Source organism: Schistocerca americana, unplaced genomic scaffold, assembly GCF_021461395.2.
Source record: "Schistocerca americana isolate TAMUIC-IGC-003095 unplaced genomic scaffold, iqSchAmer2.1 HiC_scaffold_13, whole genome shotgun sequence".
Taxonomy (NCBI): domain Eukaryota; kingdom Metazoa; phylum Arthropoda; class Insecta; order Orthoptera; family Acrididae; genus Schistocerca; species Schistocerca americana.
This window is the reverse complement of record NW_025725371.1, coordinates 11,211,505-11,227,291: the sequence shown is the minus strand read 5'-3', so window position 1 is coordinate 11,227,291 and position 15,787 is coordinate 11,211,505.

The following is a 15,787-nucleotide window of genomic DNA, read 5'->3' as shown; positions in this document are numbered from 1 at the left end:
GGAAACTAATACAGGTCTCACAGGGAATGCTCATAGCACCGACTGTAGGAAGAGTCTCTAATCTTGTACTTAAGACGACATTGTGCCTTTTGCATTTAATTCCGATGCGATTTCTGTGTTTCTTCGTCAATGTGTATGTCCAGGGAATACATTGAACCTGCAGTGGTGTATCGGAATCTAATACTAGTCTCACAGGGAATGCTCAAAGCACCGACTGTAAGAAGAGTCTCTATTCTTGTACTTAAGGCGGCATTGCGCCTTTTGTATTTAATTCCGATGCGATTTCTGTGTTTCATCGTCAATGTGATGGTCCAAGGAATACATTGAACCTGCAGTGGTGTATCGGAATCTAATACTGGTCTCACAGGGAATGCTCAAAGCACCGACTGTATGAAGAGTGTCTATTCTTGTACTTAAGGCGACATTGTGCCTTTTGTATTTAATTCCGATGCGATTTCTGTGTTTCATCGTCAATGTGAAGGTCCTAGGAATACATTGAACCTGCTGAGGTGTATCGGAAACTAATACTGGTCTCACAGGGAATGCTGAAAGCACCGACTGTAAGAAGAGTCTCTATTCTTGTACTTAAGACGTCATTGTGCTTTTGTATTTAATTCCGATGCGATTTCTGTGTTTCATCGTCAATGTGAAGGTCCATGGAATACATTGAACCTGCAGTGGTGTATCGGAATCTAATACTGGCCTCACAGGGAATGCTCAAACCACCGACTGTAAGAAGAGTCTCTATTCTTGTACTTAAGGCGGCATTGCGCCTTTTGTATTTATTTCCGATGCGATTTCTGTGTTTCATCGTCTATGTGAAGGTCCAAGGAATACATTGAACATGCAGTGGTGTATCAGAAACTAATACTGGTCTCACAGGGAATGCTGAAAGCACCGACTGTAAGAAGGGTCTCTATTCATGTACTTAAGATGGCATTGTGCCTTTTGTATTTAAATCCGACGCGATTTTTGTGTTTCATCGTCAATGTGAAGGTCCAAGGAATACATTGAACCTGCAGTGGTGTATCGGAATCTAATACTGGCCTCACAGTGAATACTCAAAGCACCGACTGTAAGAAGAGTCTCTATTCTTGTACTTAAGGCGGCATTGCGCCTTTTGTATTTAATTCCGATGCGATTTCTGTGTTTCATCGTCAATGTGAAGGTCCAAGGAATACTTTGAACATACAGTGGTGAATCGGAATTTAATACTGGTCTCACAGGGATTGCTCATAGCACCGACTGTAAGAAGAGTCTCTATTCTTGTACTTAAGACGGCATTGTGCCTTTTGTATTTAATTCCGATGTGATTTCTGTGTTTCATCGTCAGTGTGAAGGTCCAAGCAATACATTGAACCTGCAGTGGTGTATCAGAAACTAATACTGGTCTCACAGGGAATGCTCAAATCACCGACTGTAAGAAGGGTCTCTATACTTGTACTTAAGGCGGCATTCCGCATTTTGTATTTAATTCCGATGCGATATCTGTGTGTCATCGTCAATGTGAAGGTCCAAGGAATACATTGAACATGCAGTGGTGTATCGGAAACTAATACAGGTCTCACAGGGAATGCTCATAGCACCGACTGTAGGAAGAGTCTCTAATCTTGTACTTAAGACGACATTGTGCCTTTTGCATTTAATTCCGATGCGATTTCTGTGTTTCTTCGTCAATGTGTATGTCCAGGGAATACATTGAACCTGCAGTGGTGTATCGGAATCTAATACTAGTCTCACAGGGAATGCTCAAAGCACCGACTGTAAGAAGAGTCTCTATTCTTGTACTTAAGGCGGCATTGCGCCTTTTGTATTTAATTCCGATGCGATTTCTGTGTTTCATCGTCAATGTGATGGTCCAAGGAATACATTGAACCTGCAGTGGTGTATCGGAAACTAATACTGCTCTCACAGGGAATGCTCAAAGCACCGACTGTAAGAAGAGTCTCTATTCTTGTACTTATGACGGCACTGTGACTTTTGTAATTAATTCCGATGCGATTTCTGTGTATCATCGTCAATGTGAAAGTCCAAGGAATACATTGAACATTCAGTGGCGTATCAGAAACTAATACTGGTCTCACAGGGAATGCTCAAACCACCGACTGTAAGAAGAGTCTCTATTCTTGTACTTAAGGCGAGATTGCGCCTTTTGTATTTAATTCCGATGCGATTTCTGTGTTTCATCGTCAATGTGAAGGTCCAAGGAATACATTGAACCTGCAGTGGTGTATCGGAAACTAATACTGGTCTCACAGGGAATGCTCAAAGCATCGACTGTAAGAAGAGTCTCTATTCTTGTACTTAAGGTGGCATTGCCCCTTTTGTATTTAATTCCGATGCGATTTCTGTGTTTCATCGTCAATGTGAAGGTCCAAGGAATACATTGAACCTGCAGTGGTGTATCGGAAACTAATACAGGTCTCACAGGGAATGCTCAAAGCACCGTCTGTAAGAAGAGTCTCTATTCTTGTACTTAAGGCGGCATTGCGTCTTTTGTATCTAATTCCGATGCGATTTCTGTGTTTCATCGTCAATGTGAAGCTCCAAGGAATACATTGAACCTGCAGTGGTGTATCGGAAACTAATACTGGTCTCACAAGGAATGCTCAAAGCACCGACTGTAAGAAGAGTCACAATTCTTGTACTTCAGACGGCATTGTGAGATTTGTATTTAATTCCGATGCGATTTCTGTGTTTCATCGTCAATGTGAAGGTCCAAGGAATACATTGAACCTGCAGTGGTGTATCGGAAACTAATACAGTTCTCACAGTGAATGCTCATATCACCGACTGTAAGAAGAGTCTCTATTCTTGTACTTAAGACGGCATTGTGCCAATTGTATTTAATTCGGATGCGATTTCTGTGTTTCATTGTCAATGTGAAGGACAAGGAATAAATTGAACCAGCAGTGGTGTAACAGCAACTAATACTGGCCTCACAGGGAATGCTCAAAGCACCGACTGTTAGAAGAGTCTCTATTCTTGTACTTAAGGCGGCATTGCGGATTTTGTATTTCATTCCGATGCGATTTCTGTGTTTCATCGTCAATGTGAAGGTCCAAGGAATACATTGAACCTGCAGTGGTGTATCGGAAACTAATACTGGTCTCACAGGGAATGCTCAAAGCATCGACTGTAAGAAGAGTCTCTATTCTTGTACTTAAGTTGGCAATACGCCTTTTGTACTTAATTCCGATGCGATATCTGGGTTTCATCGTCAATGTGAATGTCCAAGGAATACATTGAACCTGCAGTGGTGTATCGGAAACTAATTCTGGTCTCACAGGGAATGCTCAAAGCGCCGACTGTAAGAAGAGTCTCTATTCTTGTACTGATGACGGCATTGTGCCTTTTGTACATAATTCCGATGCGATTTCTGTGTTTCATCGTCAATGTGAAGGTCCAAACAATACATTGAACCTGCAGTGGTGTATCGGAAACTAATACTGGTCTCACAGGGAATGCTCAAAGCACCGACTCTAAGAAGAGTCTCTGTTCTTGTACTTAAGGCGGCATTGCGACTTTTGTATTTAATTCCGATGCGATTTCTGTGTTTCATCGTCAATGTGAAGGTCCAAGGAATACATTGAACATGCAGTGGTGTATCGGAAACTAATACTGGTCTCATAGGGAATGCTCAGGGCACAGACAGTAAGAAGACTCTCTGTTCTTGTACTTTAGACGGCATTGTGCCCTCTGTATTTAACTCCGATGCCATTTCTGTGTTTCATCGTCAATGTAAAGGTGCAAGGAATACATTGAACCTGCAGTGGTGTATCACAAACTAATACTGGTCTCACAGGGAATGTTCAAAGCACCGGCTGTAAGAAGAGTCTCTATTCTTGTACTTAAGGCGGCATTGCGCCTTTTGTAATTAATTCCAATGCGATTTCTGCGTTTCATCGTCAATGTGAAGGTCCAAGGAATACATTGAAACTGCAGTGGTGTATCGGAAACTAATACTGGTCTCAAAGAGAATGCTCAAGGCACCGACAGTAAGAAGAGTCTCTGTTCTTGTACTTAAGGCGGCATTGTTCCTTCTGTATTCAACTCCGATGCCATTTCTGTGTTCCATCGTCAATGTAAAGGTGCAAGGAATACATTGAACCTGCAGTGGTGTATCACAAACTAATACTGGTCTCACAGGGAATGTTCAAAGCACCGACTGTAAGAAGAGTCTCTATTCTTGTACTTAAGGCGGCATTGCGCCTTTTGTATTTAATTCTGATGCGTTTTCTTTGTTTCATCGTCAATGTGAAGGTCCAAGGAATACATTGAACCTGCAGTGGTGTATCGGAAACTAATACTGGTCTCACAGGGAATGCTCATAGCACCGAATGTAAGAAGAGTCTCTATTCTTGTACTTAAGGCGGCATTGTGCCTTTTGTAATTAATTCAGATGCGATTTCTGTGTTTCATCGTTAATGTGAAGGTCGAAGGAATACATTGAACCTGCAGTGGTGTACCGGAAACTAATACTGGTCTCACAAGGAATGCTCAAAACACCGACTGTAAGAAGAGTCACAATTCTTGTACTTCAGGCGGCATTGTGCGATTTGTATTTAATTCCGATGCGATTTCTGTGTTTCATCGTCAGTGTGAAGTTCCAAGGAATACATTGAACCTGCAGTGGTGTATCGGAAACTAATACAGGTCTCACACGGAAGGCCTATAGCACCGACTGTAAGAAGAGTCTCTATTATTGTACTTAAGACGGCATTGTGCCAATTGTATTTAATTCGGATGCGATTTCTGTGTTTTATTGTCAATGTGAAGGTCCAAGGAATACATTGAACCGGCAGTGGTGTATCAGCAACTAATACTGGTCTCACAGGGAATGCTCAAAGCTCCGACTGTAAGAAGAGTCTCTATTCTTGTACTTAAGGCGGCATTGCTCATTTTGTATTTCATTGCGATGCGATTTCTGTGTTTCATCGTCAATGTGAAGGTCCAAGGAATACATTGAACCTGCAGTGGTGTATCGGAAACTAATACTGGTCTCACATTGAATGCTCAAAGCATCGACTGTAAGAAGACTCTCTATTTTTGTACTTAAGGTGGCAATACGCCTTTTGTATTTAATTCCGAAGCGATATCTGGGTTTCATCGTCAATGTGCAGGTCGAAGGAATACATTGAACCTGCAGTCGTGTAACGGAAACTAATACTGGTCTCACAGGGAATGCTCAAAGCACCGACTGTAAGAAGAGTCTCTATTCCTGTACTTAAGGCGGCATTGTGCCTTTTGTATTTAATTCCGATGCGATTTCTGTGTTTCATCGTCAATGTCAAGTCCAAGGAATACATTGAACCTTCAGTGGTGTATCCGAAACTAATACTAGTCTCACAGGGAATGCTCAAAGCACCGACTGTAAGAAGAGTCTCTATTCTTGTACTTAAGAAGGCATAGTGCCTTTTGAATTTAATTCCGATGCGAATTCTGTGTTTCATCGTCAATGTGAAGGTCAAAGGAATACATTGAACCTGCAGTGGTGTATCGGAAACTAAGACTGGTCTCACAGGGAATCCTCAAAACACCGACTGTAAGAAGAGTCTCTATTCTTGTACTTAAGGCTACATTGGGCCTTTTGTATTTAACTCCGATGCGTTTTCTGTGTTTCATCGTCAATGTGAAGGTCCAAGGTATACATTGAACCTGCAGTGGTGTATCGGAAACTAATACTGGTCTCACAGGGAATGCTCATTGCACCGACTGTAAGAAGAGCCTCTATTCTTGTACTTAAGACGGCATTGTGCCTTTTGTATTTAATTCCGATGTGATTTCTGTGTTTCTTCGTCAATGTGAAGGTCCTAGGAATACATTGAACCTGCAGTGGTGTATCGGTAACTAATACTGGTCTCACAGTGAATGCTCAAAGCACCGACTGTAAGAAGAGTTTCTATTCTTGTGCTTAAGGCGGTATTGTGCCTTTTGTATTTAATTCAGATGCGTTTTCTGTGTTTCATCGTCAATGTGAAGGTCGAAGGAATACATTGAACCTGCAGTGGTGTATCGGAAACTAATACTGGTCTCACAGGGAATGCTCAAAGCACCGACTGTAAGAAGAGTCACAATTCTTGTACTTAAGGCGGCATTGTGCGATTTGTATTTAATTCCGATGCGATTTCTGTGTTTCATCGTCAATGTGAAGGTGCAAGGAATACATTGAACCTGCAGTGGTGTATCGGAAACTAATACAGGTCTCACAGGGAATGCTCATAACACCGACTGTAAGAAGAGTCTCTATTCTTGTACTTAAGGCGGCATTGCGCCTTTTGTAATTAATTCCAATGCGATTTCTGCGTTTCGTCGTCAATGTGAAGGTCCAAGGAATACATTGAACCTGCAGTGGTGTATCGGAAACTAAAACTGGTCTCACAGGAATGCTCAAAGCACCGACTGTAAGAAGAGTCTCTATTCCTGTACTTAAGGCGGCATTGTGCCTTTTGTATTTAATTCCGATGCGATTTCTGTGTTTCATCGTCAATGTCAAGTCCAAGGATTACATTGAACCTTCAGTGGTGTATCGGAAACTAATACTGGTCTCACAGGGAATGTTCAAAGCACCGACTGTAAGAAGAGTCTCTATTCTTGTACTTAAGATGGCATAGTGCCTTTTGAATTTAATTCCGATGCGATTTCTGTGTTACATCGTCAATGTGAAGGTCCAAGGAATACATTTAACCTGCAGTTGCGTATCGGAAACTAATACTGGTCTCACAGGGAATGCTCAAAGCACCGACTGTAAGAAGAGTCACAATTCTTGTACTTGAGGCGGCATTGTGCGATTTTTATTTAATTCCGATGCGATTTCTGTGTTTCATCGTCAATGTGAAGGTGCAAGGAATACATTGAACCTGCAGTGGTGTATCGGAAACTAATACAGGTCTCACACGGAAGGCCTATAGCACCGACTGTAAGAAGAGTCTCTATTCTTGTACTTAAGACGGCATTGTGCCAATTGTATTTAATTCGGATGCGATTTCTGTGTTTTATTGTCAATGTGAAGGTCCAAGGAATACATTGAACCGGCAGTGGTGTATCAGCAACTAATACTGGTCTCACAGGGAATGCTCAAAGCACCGACTGTAAGAAGAGTCTCTATTCTTGTACTTAAGGCGGCATTGCTCATTTTGTATTTCATTGCGATGCGATTTCTGTGTTTCATCGTCAATGTGAAGGTCCAAGAAATACATTGAACCTGCAGTGGTGTATCGGAAACTAATACTGGTCTCACATTGAATGCTCAAAGCATCGACTGTAAGAAGACTCTCTATTCTTGTACTTAAGGTGGCAATACGGCTTTTGTATTTAATTCCGAAGCGATATCTGGGTTTCATCGTCAATGTGCAGGTCCAAGGAATACATTGAACCTGCAGTCGTGTAACGGAAACTAATACTGGTCTCACAGGGAATGCTCAAAGCACCGACTGTAAGAAGAGTCTCTATTCCTGTACTTAAGGCGGCATTGTGCCTTTTGTATTTAACTCCAATGCGATTTCTGTGTTTCATCGTCGATGTCAAGTCCAAGGAATACATTGAACTTTCAGTGGTGTATCCGAAACTAATACTAGTCTCACAGGGAATGCTCAAAGCACCGACTGTAAGAAGAGTCTCTATTCTTGTACTTAAGAAGGCATAGTGCCTTTTGAATTTAATTCCGATGCGAATTCTGTGTTTCATCGTCAATGTGAAGGTCAAAGGAATACATTGAACCTGCAGTGGTGTATCGGAAACTAAGACTGGTCTCACAGGGAATCCTCAAAACACCGACTGTAAGAAGAGTCTCTATTCTTGTACTTAAGGCTACATTGGGCCTTTTGTATTTAACTCCGATGCGTTTTCTGTGTTTCATCGTCAATGTGAAGGTCCAAGGTATACATTGAACTTGCAGTGGTGTGTCGGAAACTAATACTGGTCTCACAGGGAATGCTCATTGCACCGACTGTAAGAAGAGCCTCTATTCTTGTACTTAAGACGGCATTGTGCCTTTTGTATTTAATTCCGATGTGATTTCTGTGTTTCTTCGTCAATGTGAAGGTCCTAGGAATACATTGAACCTGCAGTGGTGTATCGGTAACTAATACTGGTCTCACAGTAAATGCTCAAAGCACCGACTGTAAGAAGAGTTTCTATTCTTGTACTTAAGGCGGTATTGTGCCTTTTGTATTTAATTCAGATGCGTTTTCTGTGTTTCATCGTCAATGTGAAGGTCGAAGGAATACATTGAACCTGCAGTGGTGTATCGGAAACTAATACTGGTCTCACAGGGAATGCTCAAAGCACCGACTGTAAGAAGAGTCACAATTCTTGTACTTAAGGCGGCATTGTGCGATTTGTATTTAATTCCGATGCGATTTCTGTGTTTCATCGTCAATGTGAAGGTCCAAGGAATACATTGAACCTGCAGAGGTGTATCGGAAACTAATACAGGTCTCACAGGGAAAGCTCATAGCACCGACTGTAAGAAGAGTCTCTTTTCTTGTACTTAAGACGGCATTGTGCCAATTGTATTTAATTCGGATGCGATTTCTGTGTTTCATCGTCAATGTGAAGGTCCAAGGAATACATTGAACCTGCAGTGGTGTATCGGAAACTAATACTGGTCTCACACGGAATGCTCAAAGCATCGACTGTAAGAAGAGTCTCTATGCTTGTACTTAAGGTGGCATTGCGCCTTTTGTATTTAATTCCGATGCGATTTCTGGGTTTCATTGTCAATGTGAATGTCCAAGGAATACATAGAACCTGCAGTGGTGTATCGGAAACTAATTCTCGTCTCACAGGGAATGCTCAAGCACCGACTGTAAGAAGAGTCTCTATTCTTGTACTTAATATGGCATAGTGCCTTTTGAATTTAATTCTGATGCGATTTCTGTGTTTCATCGTCAATGTGAAGGTCCAAGGAATACATTTAACCTGCAGTTGTGTATCGGAAACTTATACTGGTCTCACAGGGAATGCTCAAAGCACCGACTGTAAGAAGAGTCACAATTCTTGTACTTAAGGCGGCATTATGCGATTTTTATTTAATTCCGATGCGATTTCTGTGTTTCATCGTCAATGTGAAGGTGCAAGGAATACATTGAACCTGCAGTGGTGTATCGGAAACTGATACAGGTCTCACAGGGAATGCTCATAGCACCGACTGTAAGAAGAGTCTCTATTCTTGTACTTAAGGCGGCATTGCGCCTTTTGTAATTAATTCCAATGCGATTTCTGCGTTTCGTCGTCAATGTGAAGGTCCAAGGAATACATTGAACCTGCAGTGGTGTATCGGAAACTAAAACTGGTCTCACAGGGAATGCTCAAAGCACCGACTGTAAGAAGAGTCTCTATTCCTGTACTTAAGGCGGCATTGTGCCTTTTGTATTTAATTCCGATGCGATTTCTGTATTTCATCGTCAATGTCAAGTCCAAGGAATACATTGAAACTTCAGTGGTGTATCGGAAACTAATACTGGTCTCACAGTGAATGCTCAAAGCACCGACTGTAAGAAGAGTTTCTATTCTTGTACTTAAGGCGGTATTGTGCCTTTTGTATTTAATTCAGATGCGTTTTCTGTGTTTCATCGTCAATGTGAAGGTCGAAGGAATACATTGAACCTGCAGTGGTGTATCGGAAACTAATACTGGTCTCACAGGGAATGCTCAAAGCACCGACTGTAAGAAGAGTCACAATTCTTGTACTTAAGGCGGCATTGTGCGATTTTTATTTAATTCCGATGCGATTTCTGTGTTTCATCGTCAATGTGAAGGTGCAAGGAATACATTGAACCTGCAGTGGTGTATCGGAAACTAATACTGGTCTCACAGGGAATGCTCATTGCACCGACTGTAAGAAGAGCCTCTATTCTTGTACTTAAGACGGCATTGTGCCTTTTGTATTTAATTCCGATGTGATTTCTGTGTTTCTTCGTCAATGTGAAGGTCCTAGGAATACATTGAACCTGCAGTGGTGTATCGGTAACTAATACTGGTCTCACAGTGAATGCTCAAAGCACCGACTGTAAGAAGAGTTTCTATTCTTGTACTTAAGGCGGTATTGTGCCTTTTGTATTTAATTCAGATGCGTTTTCTGTGTTTCATCGTCAATGTGAAGGTCGAAGGAATACATTGAACCTGCAGTGGTGTATCGGAAACTAATACTGGTCTCACAGGGAATGCTCAAAGCACCGACTGCAAGAAGAGTCACAATTCTTGTACTTAAGGCGGCATTGTGCGATTTGTATTTAATTCCGATGCGATTTCTGTGTTTCATCGTCAATGTGAAGGTGCAAGGAATACATTGAACCTGCAGTGGTGTATCGGAAACTAATACAGGTCTCACAGGGAATGCTCATAACACCGACTGTAAGAAGAGTCTCTATTCTTGTACTTAAGGCGGCATTGCGCCTTTTGTAATTAATTCCAATGCCATTTCTGCGTTTCGTCGTCAATGTGAAGGTCCAAGGAATACATTGAACCTGCAGTGGTGTATCGGAAACTAAAACTGGTCTCACAGGGTATGCTCAAAGCACCGACTGTAAGAAGAGTCTCTATTCCTGTACTTAAGGCGGCATTGTGCCTTTTGTATTTAATTCCGATGCGATTTCTGTGTTTCATCGTCAATGTCAAGTCCAAGGATTACATTGAACCTTCAGTGGTGTATCGGAAACTAATACTGGTCTCACAGGGAATGTTCAAAGCACCGACTGTAAGAAGAGTCTCTATTCTTGTACTTAAGATGGCATAGTGCCTTTTGAATTTAATTCCGATGCGATTTCTGTGTTACATCGTCAATGTGAAGGTCCAAGGAATACATTTAACCTGCAGTTGCGTATCGGAAACTAATACTGGTCTCACAGGGAATGCTCAAAGCACCGACTGTAAGAAGAGTCACAATTCTTGTACTTGAGGCGGCATTGTGCGATTTTTATTTAATTCCGATGCGATTTCTGTGTTTCATCGTCAATGTGAAGGTGCAAGGAATACATTGAACCTGCAGTGGTGTATCGGAAACTAATACAGGTCTCACACGGAAGGCCTATAGCACCGACTGTAAGAAGAGTCTCTATTCTTGTACTTAAGACGGCATTGTGCCAATTGTATTTAATTCGGATGCGATTTCTGTGTTTTATTGTCAATGTGAAGGTCCAAGGAATACATTGAACCGGCAGTGGTGTATCAGCAACTAATACTGGTCTCACAGGGAATGCTCAAAGCACCGACTGTAAGAAGAGTCTCTATTCTTGTACTTAAGGCGGCATTGCTCATTTTGTATTTCATTGCGATGCGATTTCTGTGTTTCATCGTCAATGTGAAGGTCCAAGAAATACATTGAACCCGCAGTGGTGTATCGGAAACTAATACTGGTCTCACATTGAATGCTCAAAGCATCGACTGTAAGAAGACTCTCTATTCTTGTTCTTAAGGTGGCAATACGGCTTTTGTATTTAATTCCGAAGCGATATCTGGGTTTCATCGTCAATGTGCAGGTCCAAGGAATACATTGAACCTGCAGTCGTGTAACGGAAACTAATACTGGTCTCACAGGGAATGCTCAAAGCACCGACTGTAAGAAGAGTCTCTATTCCTGTACTTAAGGCGGCATTGTGCCTTTTGTATTTAACTCCAATGCGATTTCTGTGTTTCATCGTCGATGTCAAGTCCAAGGAATACATTGAACTTTCAGTGGTGTATCCGAAACTAATACTAGGCTCACAGGGAATGCTCAAAGCACCGACTGTAAGAAGAGTCTCTATTCTTGTACTTAAGAAGGCATAGTGCCTTTTGAATTTAATTCCGATGCGAATTCTGTGTTTCATCGTCAATGTGAAGGTCAAAGGAATACATTGAACCTGCAGTGGTGTATCGGAAACTAAGACTGGTCTCACAGGGAATCCTCAAAACACCGACTGTAAGAAGAGTCTCTATTCTTGTACTTAAGGCTACATTGGGCCTTTTGTATTTAACTCCGATGCGTTTTCTGTGTTTCATCGTCAATGTGAAGGTCCAAGGTATACATTGAACTTGCAGTGGTGTGTCGGAAACTAATACTGGTCTCACAGGGAATGCTCATTGCACCGACTGTAAGAAGAGCCTCTATTCTTGTACTTAAGACGGCATTGTGCCTTTTGTATTTAATTCCGATGTGATTTCTGTGTTTCTTCGTCAATGTGAAGGTCCTAGGAATACATTGAACCTGCAGTGGTGTATCGGTAACTAATACTGGTCTCACAGTAAATGCTCAAAGCACCGACTGTAAGAAGAGTTTCTATTCTTGTACTTAAGGCGGTATTGTGCCTTTTGTATTTAATTCAGATGCGTTTTCTGTGTTTCATCGTCAATGTGAAGGTCGAAGGAATACATTGAACCTGCAGTGGTGTATCGGAAACTAATACTGGTCTCACAGGGAATGCTCAAAGCACCGACTGTAAGAAGAGTCACAATTCTTGTACTTAAGGCGGCATTGTGCGATTTGTATTTAATTCCGATGCGATTTCTGTGTTTCATCGTCAATGTGAAGGTCCAAGGAATACATTGAACCTGCAGAGGTGTATCGGAAACTAATACAGGTCTCACAGGGAAAGCTCATAGCACCGACTGTAAGAAGAGTCTCTTTTCTTGTACTTAAGACGGCATTGTGCCAATTGTATTTAATTCGGATGCGATTTCTGTGTTTCATCGTCAATGTGAAGGTCCAAGGAATACATTGAACCTGCAGTGGTGTATCGGAAACTAATACTGGTCTCACACGGAATGCTCAAAGCATCGACTGTAAGAAGAGTCTCTATGCTTGTACTTAAGGTGGCATTGCGCCTTTTGTATTTAATTCCGATGCGATTTCTGGGTTTCATTGTCAATGTGAATGTCCAAGGAATACATAGAACCTGCAGTGGTGTATCGGAAACTAATTTTCGTCTCACAGGGAATGCTCAAGCACCGACTGTAAGAAGAGTCTCTATTCTTGTACTTAAGATGGCATAGTGCCTTTTGAATTTAATTCTGATGCGATTTCTGTGTTTCATCGTCAATGTGAAGGTCCAAGGAATACATTTAACCTGCAGTTGTGTATCGGAAGCTTATACTGGTCTCACAGGGAATGCTCAAAGCACCGACTGTAAGAAGAGTCACAATTCTTGTACTTAAGGCGGCATTATGCGATTTTTATTTAATTCCGATGCGATTTCTGTGTTTCATCGTCAATGTGAAGGTGCAAGGAATACATTGAACCTGCAGTGGTGTATCGGAAACTAATACAGGTCTCACAGGGAATGCTCATAGCACCGACTGTAAGAAGAGTCTCTATTCCTGTACTTAAGGCGGCATTGTGCCTTTTGTATTTAATTCCGATGCGATTTCTGTATTTCATCGTCAATGTCAAGTCCAAGGAATACATTGAAACTTCAGTGGTGTATCGGAAACTAATACTGGTCTCACAGTGAATGCTCAAAGCACCGACTGTAAGAAGAGTTTCTATTCTTGTACTTAAGGCGGTATTGTGCCTTTTGTATTTAATTCAGATGCGTTTTCTGTGTTTCATCGTCAATGTGAAGGTCGAAGGAATACATTGAACCTGCAGTGGTGTATCGGAAACTAATACTGGTCTCACAGGGAATGCTCAAAGCACCGACTGTAAGAAGAGTCACAATTCTTGTACTTAAGGCGGCATTGTGCGATTTTTATTTAATTCCGATGCGATTTCTGTGTTTCATCGTCAATGTGAAGGTGCAAGGAATACATTGAACCTGCAGTGGTGTATCGGAAACTAATACAGGTCTCACAGGGAATGCTCATAGCACCGACTGTAAGAAGAGTCTCTATTCTTGTACTTAAGACGGCATTGTGCCAATTGTATTTAATTCGGATGCGATTTCTGTGTTTCATCGTCAATGTGAAGGTCCAAGGAATACATTGAACCTGCAGTGGTGTATCGGAAACTAATACTGGTCTCACAGGGAATGCTCAAAGCATCGACTGTAAGAAGAGTCTCTATGCTTGTACTTAAGGTGGCATTGCGCCTTTTGTATTTAATTCCGATGCGATTTCTGGGTTTCATCGTCAATGTGAATGTCCAACGAATACATAGAACCTGCACTGGTGTATCGGAAACTAATTCTGGTCTCACAGGGAATGCTCAAAGCACCGACTGTATGAAGAGTCTCTATTCTTGTACTGATGACGGCATTGTGCCTTTTGTACTTAATTCCGATGCGATTTCTGTGTTTCATCGTCAATGTGAAGCTCCAAAGATCACATTGAACCTGCAGTTGTGTATCAGAAAGTAATACTGGTCTCACAGGGAGTGCGCAAAGCACCGACTGTAAGAAGAGTTTCTATTCTTGTTCTTAAGGCGGCATTGCGCCTTTTCAATTTAATTCCGATGCGATTTCTGTGTTTCATTGTCAATATGAAGGTCCAAGGATTACATTGAACCTGCAGTGGTGTATCGGAAAGTAATACTTTTCTCACAGGGAATGCTCAAAGCACCGACTGTAAGAAGAGTCTCTATTCTCGTAGTTCAGGCGGCATTGCGCCTTTTGTATTTAATTCCAATGCGATTTCTGTGTTTCATCGTCAATGTGAAGGTCCAAGGAACACATTGAACCGGCAGTGGTGTATCGGAAACTAATACTGGTCTCATAGGGAATGCTCAAGGCACCGACTCTAAGAAGAGTCTCTGTTCTTGTACTTAAGGCGGCATTGTGCCTTCTGTATTTAACTCCGATGCGATTTCTGTGTTTCATCGTCAATCTAAAGGTGCAAGGAATACATTGAACCTGCAATGGTGTATCAGAAACTATTACTGGTCTCACAGGGAATGTTCAAAGCACCGACTGTAAGAAGAGTCTCTATTCTTGTACTTAAGGCGGCATTGCGCCTTTTGTAATTAATTCCAATGCGATTTCTGCGTTTCATCGTCAATGTGAAGGTCCAAGGAATACATTGAACCTGCAGTGGTGTATCGGAAACTGATACTGGTCTCACAGGGAATGCTCAAAGCACCGACTGTAAGAAGAGTCTCCATTCTTGTACTTAAGGCGGCATTGTGCCTTTTATATTTAATTCCGATGCGATTTCTGTGTTTCATCCTCAATGTCAAGGTCCAAGGAATACATTGAACCTTCAGTGGTGTATCGGAAACTAATACTGGTCTCACAGGGAATGCTCAAAGCACCGACTGTAAGAAGAGTTTCTATTCTTGTAGTTAAGATGGCATAGTGCCTTTTGAATTTAATTCCGATGCCATTTCTGTGTTTCATCGTCAATGTGAAGGTCCAAGGAATACATTGAACCTGCAATGGTGTATCAGAAACTATTACTGGTCTCACAGGGAATGTTCAAAGCACCGACTGTAAGAAGAGTCTCTATTCTTGTACTTAAGGCGGCATTGCGCCTTTTGTAATTAATTCCAATGCGATTTCTGCGTTTCATCGTCAATGTGAAGGTCCAAGGAATACATTGAACCTGCAGTGGTGTATCGGAAACTGATACTGGTCTCACAGGGAATGCTCAAAGCACCGACTGTAAGAAGAGTCTCCATTCTTGTACTTAAGGCGGCATTGTGCCTTTTATATTTAATTCCGATGCGATTTCTGTGTTTCATCCTCAATGTCAAGGTCCAAGGAATACATTGAACCTTCAGTGGTGTATCGGAAACTAATACTGGTCTCACAGGGAATGCTCAAAGCACCGACTGTAAGAAGAGTTTCTATTCTTGTAGTTAAGATGGCATAGTGCCTTTTGAATTTAATTCCGATGCCATTTCTGTGTTTCATCGTCAATGTGAAGGTCCAAGGTA